The sequence below is a fragment of the Lolium perenne genome, chromosome 2 (assembly GCF_019359855.2).
Source record: "Lolium perenne isolate Kyuss_39 chromosome 2, Kyuss_2.0, whole genome shotgun sequence".
NCBI lineage: Eukaryota > Viridiplantae > Streptophyta > Magnoliopsida > Poales > Poaceae > Lolium > Lolium perenne.
Window position 1 is genome coordinate 118205445 of NC_067245.2, and position 11797 is coordinate 118217241.

An 11797-nucleotide genomic window follows, 5' to 3' on the forward strand; every position below is an offset into this window, starting at 1 on the left:
GGGACGTGATCTTGAAGTAGGTTTTTGCGGATTGCCACTAGAGCAGTTAACTAGTACCTGATCCGTCAGATGAACTAGCCCCAACTACCATTATCCCTGTACAGTATATAATTGCGTATCCAAAGATATGTGATAAATTCGACAGAGTTATTGAATGACTATAAAGTTGGAGATTTTCCCTGATTCTTCGATTCAAGCAAAATCTTGGGGGCTACTGATATAGGCATCCCCAATTGGCCTGTCGAAGATGGTACCCGGGGTTTATTGGAGGCCCACGACTCGATGAATATGAAGATTCGGAAGCCCAAGCTAGTATTAAGGAAAGCTAAAATTGTATTAGGAAATACATACTTTTAATCTTACGGGATGGATTAGAAACCCTCCCGGACTCTGTAACTTGTATATTATGAATCCCTCGACTCCACCTCCTATATAAGGGGGAGTTGAGGGACAAAGATAGCATCGATTCATTGTTTTCACGCAACCCTAGTTTTCACATCGTCGAGTACTTTTCGGCTGAAACATTCGAGATCTACTTGCCCTCTACTTCCGACTAAAACCCTAGTCTACAATCTGTAGGCATTGATAAGTTAATCCCTTGTCAGCGAGGGTCTTAATTTCTAACTTAAATCAAGAACAATTAAGAACTAATATTGCAATCAGAATATTGCGGATGAAAGATGAAAGCTTTATTGAATATGGTGGGATTCCAAATAGTCGGTCTTGTTCTGTGTGTTGGCCTCAAAAGAAGTACACCAGAGTTGCTGCAATAGCTAACTTTTAATCTAATCAAAATCCGAGTCTAAACATGAAGGCTATGGGGATATTTAAAGGAAGAAAAGGTGGGGTTTCGGCTAGCCATGCATATGGTGGCCGAACCAAACCCTAGAAGGCCTTTCCCCCTTCAATACGGACTCTAAACGGGGCTGACTTAATTACTGCGAAAATTACATGGGTCTGACCCAAAACTAATGGTGTCGTAGCACCATGTACTCATATGGATGAAATTATGAAGTGGAAAACTCTATATTTCGTCCATGTCTTCATCTCCAATTATGGTGGCTTCAAAGTTCTGAAATCTCCACTCGCAGCGTCCTCTCCAATCCTCACATATTTGCTGCCATCTCCTCCATGTGTGATCATGCTCCAATGCTTGTCCTTCTCATCCATGCTAGGTCCATCATTCCTAAGAGTAACAAACACATCTGATTTAGGCAGCATCATATTCTCAAGTAGCATCATATTCTCATGTATGTGAGGAATAGTTTGAAGAAACAAAAGTACCTGATAGTTAAGTTGTTTGGCACGAGCTCGAGTGATTGATTCTTGTATTTGTGTGGTTGTAGGTACAACGATTGTATCAACAGATGGGATGTCCTCATCATCGTGCAAGTATGCCGCATCATTAAGTGGGCCATCCTATCTTTTCTCTAGTTGTGTTTGGATGCACATAATTAGACGATGGAATTGAATTAGAAGGGAATACCAAAACCAAGGTGGAAATGAAATGACTCCAATTTCAACTATGTTGTTTGGGTATGCATGAAATTTGTCGTTAGAATCAAATGATGACACCCAATTCCAATTCACCTTTGGATGTACAAACCATGAAATGGTATGTTTCATTCAATTCAGTCAATATAAACTTGTGTACAAGTATGAAAAATAGTAGTATATATTAAAATATTTATATGTTCTATTCATACAGCATAACAGTTCACCTTTCACATACAAATAAAGTAAAGTTCCAGCACAGCTCAGTTCATACGGCATACATCACAACTGTGAAATTAAAATATTTGGATCTCTTATAACAGGGAAGAGATAGGATCAGCAAAGAACACACCACGGTGCCCATTATTGTGCCGCTTCTAATCCCTTTCATCGATCAGCATAAACAAGACAAGATTTATAGCAGCAGCAGAACATCTAATCGGTCCATCATAGATTTATTCTTTCATGTTACGACAAAACATCGGCTATGTGTATGCTGAAAAATTTACTAGAACCTGAGGTTTCCTGTAACTACGAAAAAAGATTTACGCTAGAGTAGTACACATCTGATGTATGGCTTGGCAGCGGAAAAACATGAACTCCACAGGATTTGCCATCCGGCCTCTCTGGCGTCAAGTTGTGGTGGCCATGAGCCCCTCGCGGGCGTAGAGCACCCGCATTGAAAATGCTCGGCCACAATCTACCCGCCGACTCCCCTGCCCATGACATGCTCGCTCCAGTGCCTCTGCTCGCTCATCGTGGCTCGGCCGAACACCACATGAACGATGGAGGGCAGGGCGAGCCGGCTTGTGTGCTCTCGCCCCTCCATCGTGGCTTCAGGTTCGGGAAGAACGCGTGGAGGGGCACCTGGCCGCCGGGCTGCAGGTACAGAAAGAATGTGTGGCCGGCGGAGACGACTTGGCAACGCCAGTGGATCAGGATCCCGTGCTCGGAGCAAACCATGTGCGCTAATGGTGGAGGAGGGGAAACCGGTGGTTGCAGAAGGGAGGGGGAGGTGGCCGGAGCAGTTTGAGGTGGGGGAGGTGCCGAGGTGGCCGACGACGCTGGACGAAGGAGATCGAGGGGGGATCTGATCATCTGAGGTTGACCATGAGGAAGAGGGGAGGGAGAAGAACCGAGGAGTGAAACGTTACCGGATCTCCAATTCAGCGCGATACGGAGCGGAGGACCTCCGTATTGATCGATGGCAAAATTGCCTTGCGCGCGGGTGGGCTTGGAATTCGGCCAAGTTTCCAGGCTCTAATAATTTCATAAAAGATGTGCGCCTTAGCGCACGACCCCATTAATTTAGGTTAATGAAACGATTATATGCAGAAGGTAATTTGTTTTAGTTTTTACCAAATGGATGATCACAGCGTCAAGACCCAAGTATGATATGCGATTTAGAAGTGTGCACCCCGTGGCTCTCGCATGTGTTTATATTTTGTATAATAATGCTATTAATAAACAGGGGTGGATCTTGGCGTTTTGTAGAAACAACAAAGGAAACTTCTTAAAGGGGTGATAAGACATGGTGTGTCATATAAGATATAAAATAGCCGAGTAAAATGGGCTATAAGCAACCCTACTGGTACTTAAGGAGTGCACACCAATTTTTAGGGAGACGATCTTGATTCTAAGTTTAGCAATAGCTCATCCTAATTCTCAATCGGCTCAAGACAATAACTCCGAGCCACAGGGTTAATGAGGAAATAGATGAAGATGTAGGCCAAAGATGTTCAATCTTTTTTGTAAATCATGCTCGCTGCACAAAAAATATTGAAAATAGAAGTGCTAGAGTAGTTAGCATCTTGTTCACTGGTTCTTAATTTGCTGCTTCTCTACTGGGTAGTGATGTGTCCAATTTCGAAAGGCTTGGAACACTTGATTATGTTGTTTCCTCGACTGGTATTCTTCATGCTGATTAAACCTTAAAAATGTACAGACCAATAGCATAGTTGATGATAACACAGATTTCCAGAAATTACAAACACGAAAATCTACAGGAAGCAATGTTTAGTTACAGATAAGAAATGAACAGGTGCTTTCATATCCAAAAAATAGCCTTAATGACTGAATGTTATCAAGAGAAAACCAAATGCATCCAATGAAAATACATACATTCCTTGCAGAAAAGTGGATATAAAAGGATTTACGACATGTGAGAACTTGACTATATTAAAAAACTGAGTAAATAACAAAGTACAAAGAACCTGAGTGTGTTGGCTCAGTCACCTCATTGACACGAGAAAGTACACAATTAAATGGTAGAAAGCTTGCTCATCGTATTGTCTTTCAGCTAACTGAAGTGAAATGGCACTGAAAAAACAAACAAAAAACAAGTACACCTACTTTATTCCAGTGGATATATGACTTCATTTCACATTATTCATGTAGCACATCAGACCTTTTATTGAGGCAAGAGGTTTCATTCAAGGAACTTAATCTGAACCACATACTCCAATTTTCGTAAACATGTCTGTGGATATTCACACGTTGGTAAAGTCCATTTTTACAAAGGAGGGTGGCAAATCAGGGGTTACAATACAATCAAAGAAATGGCAGTTGGCCTAACTTAATAAGATGCAGATGTAAATTAGTTTTAGTTACAAAGAAGTACAAACCTAAATCAACCAACTACTCAAGCTACACAGCAATAGTTTTAAGATAAAGATATGTACTGTATTTTTCAGAGATCAGCATGCATCTTTGTTAGAATCAGCAAATACATGTATATACTGGACAATAGTGTTCCAGGGAAATTAGATAAATTCTTACTGAATTATGCTTATGCAGCTAGCCATGAATCTCTATACAATCTTTATTGAAAATATAGAAGGGTCTATAAATTGACGAATAACACCATTATGAGCCAACTTCATTGATGTCATTGCCAGGATACAAAATAGAAATCATAAGAACATCACTTATGCTTTCTAAAAATACAAAAGGCGTTAAGCAGCAGAAGGGTGACATTAATTATCGAATATCAACTACTTTGACATCTAAAAAATGAGTTGGTATGAGTTTCACAAGAAAGGGACAAAGAGCAACCATGTAAGCTTTTCATTATGAGAAAATTACCTTGCCAAAGTTTGTTGCGAGAATTCTCCATCTAGGCTGATCGATTCTCACAGAACAATCCCTAGGTAGCCTAGCAATCACACGGCCAACAACTGAACCAAGCATGAACTAAATTGAAAGTAACGAGTATATAAATGCAGTCAAATGCCTTTTCAATGCAGCTTTGCAAATCTGAAATATCAGAAGAATGAGGGTATTAGCAATTAACATATTCTTCTACTCCAGAAGCCATAACGTATGAAGATAAATGGTACGATTCTAAGAACTCCATAATAGAAACCTAACAACTTTTCAAATTTACAGCCCAACGAGGACTATCACTATCCTGGCTCCCATTTTAACATTCAGCTGACCCAGCTAGTAAAACAAACCGGTCTAATAGCAATGAACATTAGTAATCCATGTCAGCGCACTTAGAATTAGCTGTCCGAAAAAATCACAGTAAAATATTTACAACACACCAGGGGAAAAAACTTTGTACCTAACTATATGACTACATCTTGAATTCTGGGTGGCATACACAAACTAAGCATGAAGCAGTCCCAGGATGAATTCCAAAAATAACCCAGATAATACCTATTGAGAAAAACATTATGCTTTGCATGAAGAAAAATAAATGAAAGTATGGTGCATGTGAAACCAAAGAAAGATATTAAGCAAAACTAATTAGCTGCAATCACCGGAGCACGGATATTGGGTTGTATAGACAGTATGCTTACGAAGCTGCAGGACAAAAACTACTTTATATTCTATGTTCTCTGAAAATAAACTAAAGCGCAGAACAGACTGTGATCGAGAAACTATAGATCCTCAAAAATTACAAAATAGTAAGATACAACTTCCAAGTATACAAAATATGACAAGAAAAATATAGAACCACCCAAATTCTAGATATATTAGCTATCAGTGTACCAGTCAAGCGTTTCAAGAGTAGATCATAACAAGAAGAAAGCAAAGCAAAATAGCTTCAGCAAGCTTACATTGCCATCCTATTAACTATATGACTGGAGAACCTTGTATGTATTTGATAGGTTAGTAACAAATCTTTATACTATCAGAGACCACCTAATCACACTCAATCACCTTTGACTTAATGTTGCAGTCGCCTACCATATCCATTAGAAGTTAAAAGCACCACCAAAAAACTATACTATTTGGCTTCTTCAATGTTTTACAAATTTGGCTTCCATCTAGACAAGAGGTGTCCACCTGCATGGAAAAGATGAGAAAAACAGTAAATATCAAGTACATATGAAGTCTCTCACAGTTGTAAAGCACAATCAGGAATCAAACATGAGTGTTGATCAAGTATGACATTAGATAGAAAGCTCCACGAAGGTATTAATGATATACTCGTATATTCTCAAATCTGGCCAAGCGTACACGACATGTAGCAGAGTAGAAAATGGATATGCTCAAGTTCTGTTGTAACATACTTGACAGGGAAAACATACTCTTGCTGCTTAATGATGAAATGTAATATCAAACATTTCATTTTTTTGGAAAATACTTGTGGCCAACTATATCTGATTATCTGTGTGAATGAGCATTACTGGAGGCTCTGAAGGGAAGGCAATAGACCTTCCCTTTGCAAAAAAAATTACAATCGAAAGAACACCATCTAACCTGCACCACTATGGGTTGAACCGTCAAACTTACAATTGAAAGAATATCATTGGTTCCAAGTCCCAGCGATGGAAATTAAGAACAATCACAAAAATGTATATCTCCATTACCTGTTTGCTCGTTTCCTTTGATAGCATTATAGGGAGCAGCTGGAAACGTTAGGATGAACTAAAGTAAGACACCGATAAAATAATTCTCAGCTTATTTTTACAGTGTCCATAAACAAAATATACACTGCTAGGACAGCCAACCCCCAGAGGAATGTGCTAGAGCCCAGAAGTATCAGAAGAATGCTAGCAGTAGGCGGCGATCCCCCTCTCTCTTCTTTCTTTACTGTCTGAACACCTGCTGTTTTCGTTATCTTGATGGTAATGAAAATCGATCCCCTGTTGGGTCGCTTGGAAAAAAACAAAAACCCATGTCATTCCCCCACTGGATCAAGCAGTCTCGGGAACCTAGATCTTCCATGCAACCCGGGACATGGGAGATAATCCACCGGCGTGCTTGCCTTGCCGCTGTCAGTAGTAGGGTATATTTTCCAACTCTATCAACCTGGAAGCACATATAACCATTGAATGGATCAACATTGGATTCTTTTTCTACATCACAATTTTTTTTACATTGAATAAAAAGAAATATATAGAGGAGGTAGGTAAATATTCAGAACTATGGGATTCAGAGCACTTGAAGCCTCCAATGCAACCAAAAATATTTTCAGATTAGAAGAAACCATAGTCAAATAAATATCAATAAGAAAGAAGTGATTTTGGAATAGCAATCATAAACGTGACATCCGCAATACAGGGTTGCTCGTTTCATCTTTCTATAGTGTAAGAATATACTTCAAACTAAATATTGTCAACAATTCACACTCAATATTGACACACCAACCAAGTATAACCAAATCCATGATTGCACAAAAAATCAAAATGATACAGGAAAGATTTGGTATACCTGCAGATGGGTTCGAGACGGTGAAGTCGCCGGCAAGGACACCTTAGGCCAGCTTCAGGTACGATGATCACTCTTCTGTAAACATAAGTACTGACAAACTTTCAGGAACGCAAGCAAAGACAGTTCATTGACAAAACTTTGTGAATTATAAAGGCAACATAATTACTAAATCAGCACAGAAACCCAATACAGAACAGGTTTCCATCAACGTAAGTAACTGAATAATAAATCAGCCATACTATGCAAACCCATTCAGCTTCAAAGAATATAGGTGTTCCTGCATCAATAGCACGAGAAATGGCAGATGCAATCACATTAGGGAAAAAATCATCAAAAGCATATCCACTGTTGTACAATATTTACATCAAACATGAATTGGAAAAGGAATATAAAAACGTGAGGAGATGGGGAAGATAAAAAGGTGAGGAGATGGGGAAGAGAAATAGGGGAGACCATAAGCACCTGATCCAGCGTTGACCAGTGAGAATGGATGTGCCGACGAGGTGGCCTGCAAAGGTGGGGACAGCGGTACCGGCGAGGTGGCCCGGCTGGTGGGGATGTGGACCATCGTTGTCGCCTCCCCAGACACCGTCGTGGCCTCGCAGATCGCCGGCCGCCCCTGTAGCCGCCCACCACGGCCCAAAGCCTTCTTCCCTGGTCCATCTTGGGAGCCCTCCCAGCGACGTCGACGTGGAAGAACTTCATGGCGGGAATGGCGCGGGAGAGATCGACGGAAGCGCGGCCGCTCGGGCATGGCCTCGTTGCGGGAGAACGCCGTTGCTGCATCAGAGGCGGCGGCAGCAGAGACCAAGCACATCCTCTCTTTTTCTCCCTGGAGCGAGGAGCGAGGCGTTGGTAGTCCGTGAGCGAGGCGAGGCCTCTGGAGGCGTAGACCATGAGGTGGAGGAGAGGATCCTGCCGCCCGCCGGAGGAGACAGGGAGTGGGACGGGAGGAAGGAGAGGGAGGGGATTGGGGAATAGCTCGGCTGCGTGGATTGGATAGGGTTTGGCCCGGTAGCTTATTTTGTCTCACCTTTTTCTCTCACTTAACTGAATCAAAAGCCACCCACAGTGATCTACGAGCGGGCCAGGCCAAAGGTAGGGCCCAAGAGCACTCCGAGGCGGGTAAAACATAGTTGTTACATGGCTTTAGCTAGCTGGAGGATCAATGGGAAAACTCCCACGCGCTGGTGTTGCCAACCACCAAGCCCCGCTTTGAGCCGCAACAGACGGACAAGATTGGCTAGACGGGAAGATCGAACGGTCCACAAGTGTTAATCGTTGTGAGGCCCCCTATGGGGGCATCTATTATACCTTTAGATGTATCCAAACATCCGAATTCCAATTCCTCAATTTCAGCCCCAATTCATTACATCCAAACACAGTATAGATTTTCTTATCATGCAACGTTTCACGTCAGCAAACTGTTCACCTTAACGCGATTTATGTTGTTTGTTCCTTCCAGTTTTGACTCTTGCTATTTCTGTTAGTTTTCCTACGTAACTGGCAGTGTTTGTCTCTTCAGCTACCAAGAGCATACTGCGAAGCTACCTCTACTCTAAAAACGAACTGATCGGAGGCCGTAGCGGATGAGTTAAAAGAGCAGAGGGTGGTCTCTTTATTATCCTTCACCTTCACCTCCACCTCCACCTCCACCTCCACCTCCATGGATAAATGATACTCTATACGTACCCCTCCGACCTCTGCAATGGCTATGACAAGCTCAATCAGCCTCACTCAATATTGATCTCCAAAACTCCTCCTACTCAATGGAGCCATATGAACCAAGCCCTTTCGCTTCTTCACCGTTGCACGTCTCGCCGGTTCATGCTCCAAGCGCCTCCTCATCAGCTCCGCGTCACACTACATGCCTCCAAGATCGACGACTCTTGGATTTGGGTCATCGCCTCGCAACACGTCTATATCATCATCTCCATGGATCTAGCTGACCAACAAGCGATGTCGCCGTCCTCCAATGCAATGGCCATTATGCGGGGGTCGGCGCAGTTGATCGTCATGTCAATTCTACATCGCTTGGTCCTATGCCTCTCTCTCCACCCATGCTGCCCGCTGCTGGGCGTATGTATATGTATCATGTACTTTTGTAGCTTTTCTTTGCTTGAAGATCTCTACTCCCATCTCTTTTTTTGAAACGAAGGCAAAAGCTTTGCCTTATCTAGTCATTAAGAAGAAAGTGCCCAGTTTTTTTAGAGGAAACCGGGCAAAAACCGATACAAGTAGGGCCAAGCCCACCCAACAACAACACAACAGTGCCACGTCCACCCTCGTCGACGACACATCGGAAACCGCAAAAGGACACCAACCACACAAACACAACCAACGGTCACCCGCTCCACCAAACTACCTGATCTCCCACCGCGTCCAAGAGAAGAAGCCGTGTCTACTATGGGAGGAGCAGACCCGGGACGCTCCCACAAAGGTGAAGAAACATGTATCCATAAGACCATGCGCCAGAAGCGGTTCCCGACACTCCAACGACCAACGTTGATAGTCACCTCGTCGCCCACACGACACAAGGTCGAACACCCTCAAAGTTGACAAACACTCGGGGCCGCCGTCCCGACATTCTGCTGCTCCGCCACGCCCTGCGCGGTCAACCAAGACAACCACCTTCCGGGACCGTCGCCCCGACTTACCGCCGCTCGCTCTCGAGCTGCGATGCCGCACGAAATAACAACCCGTAGCCCAAGCTACCCAGGGCAGTCAGCCGCAGACCACGGCCATCACACCAACTCATCCGGGGCCGCCGCCCCGACATAAAAGTCCGACCGCCGACTCTAGGACGCGTGGACCGAGCCGACCATACCGCCGCACAAGCGGCACAGCATTGCCACCCAAGCCATGACGAGTAGCAGCCCTACCTCAAAGGGCCACCACCCGCGATGGTTCCCGAGGCCGCCGCCTCGACGTTCAACCACCATCCGGAGCCGCTGCCCTGGCGTCCACCATCCCCAACTCAAGAGAAGCCGCACGCAACTGCTATAGCTGACTCACCAAGACGACGCCCGCAAGAGGGAGGTGAAGTTGGCGCCATCGTCGCCCGCTCCGGCTAACCGGAGCTTGGGTCTTCACCCGGAGAGCCCCAGCCATACTCAACGGGAGAGAAAGCCCACGATGATGCCTCCAAGAAGAGAAACGACGTCTGCAGACGCCGCCATCATCGGCACTGACTGGGGGTCAGGGCAGAGCTTTCGCTCGAAACTACTCCTCTCCTAGAGAAAGGCTCTGATGAGATCTAAGATCTAGGGCTTGGCCCGATCTCGCGATTGACCCAAAATCCAAAGGGGAAAAGGTGGGGAAGATGAAGAACGCGAAGAACACGAGAAGAACACACGCACACAGACCCGATACAGTCGATACTTACCCTCGTGGCTCGATGGACCACGCCAATAGAATCACCCGGAAGAGACGCGAGGTAGAATTCTCGGTGAGAGATTGGGGTTGGAGACGGAGATTGGTGAGGGGAGAGAGGGTGGTTTGCACTAGAATCTCACTCACAAATATCCAAATCAACAACAAGAGTGCCTTGGATTACAAGGGGATTCTAACCCTATGGAGACAAAGCTCAAAGTAGTGTTTAAGCTCGAATTATGTCTAAAGAGTAAAGGGGGCGACCTAGGTGCTTATATAGAGGTACAAGGCGACTTGGGTCGAACAGGTATGCGGTGGACCGACTCGGGTAGTTCCGGTCGAGTCAAACCCGTGAAATCCGGTCCAGGGGCCGGTCCAACCGGACCTGGGGCCAGCCGATCCGGTCCAAACCGGGCCAGGGACCGGGCGGCAACCGGGAACGTCGCAAATGTCCATCCGGTTGGTGTCGGTGCGACGCCCGGTTGACACCGGGGAGGGTCCGGCCCAGGGCATGGTCTGACCGGCCCTGGGACCGGCTGGTCCGGTCTGGGGCCTGGTTGGCCGGCCCCTGGGCCGGCTGGGCATCCTCCTTCCGCCTCTTCTTCCTCTTCCTTCTTCTATTCTTTCCTTCTTCTTCTTCTTCTTCTCTCTTCCTTGCACCATGGGAGTTCCTTCTCTCTTGGTCCTTGTCGACATCGGCACCTATAGACACCATGATGATAGGCATGAGGTAGCATACCATTCAAGTTGGTGTTGAGGTCGACCATAGAGAGGATAGGGTTCACCTTGACATATATGGCGGGGTTTTGCGTTGTTGGTCCACTTGGGGGACTCCTTGGCCATGGTGTAGCGTCGACGATAGGCGGGGCTACATCATCTCCCCCCTTGGGGAAGAGTCGTCCTCGACTCTTGTTCCGCCTCATCTCCATGTTGTGGCGAGAGGTCCGAGATGGTGAACATCTTGCTCACCAAGTACTTTGGAGTTAGTTTGTCGATGAAGCAGTCGAAGAAGAACTTGGGGAAAAACAACTTGCGAACGGAAAGCTTGTGGATGCCAATTTTGTGATCGGCGAACAAGAGGCTCTCAATCAAATACGAAGCATCAAGTCGTTTCTCCAAGAGGCATTTGGCAAAAATGGGAACCAAAAGAGTGTCGATGTATCCAAAATGTGGTAGGGCAAAAATTTGTGCATGTAAAACTTTGCTTTGTAAGGTGTTAAAAATGTGTTGTGAAGTATTGTCCCACACAAATGGAACAATCAAAAGG

The 11797-nt window shown here is 44.9% G+C and overlaps 1 long non-coding RNA gene across 5 annotated transcripts; it reads right to left on the reverse strand.

Moving 5' to 3' along the window:
- Positions 1-1923: 1923 nt before the first annotated feature.
- LOC127333553 (uncharacterized) lies at positions 1924-8160 on the reverse strand. Of its 5 annotated transcripts, none has more exons than XR_011751869.1 (5): positions 7621-8160; positions 7159-7435; positions 6315-6756; positions 4579-5787; positions 1924-3813 (listed from the first exon to the last, which is right to left on the reverse strand). It is a non-coding gene; the product is annotated as an uncharacterized lncRNA (long non-coding RNA). The 5 variants fall into 5 exon arrangements; XR_011751868.1 differs by having other exon boundaries at positions 4579-4749; positions 5662-6756; XR_007871323.2 differs by having other exon boundaries at positions 4579-6756; positions 7159-7233.
- Positions 8161-11797: the final 3637 nt, after the last annotated feature.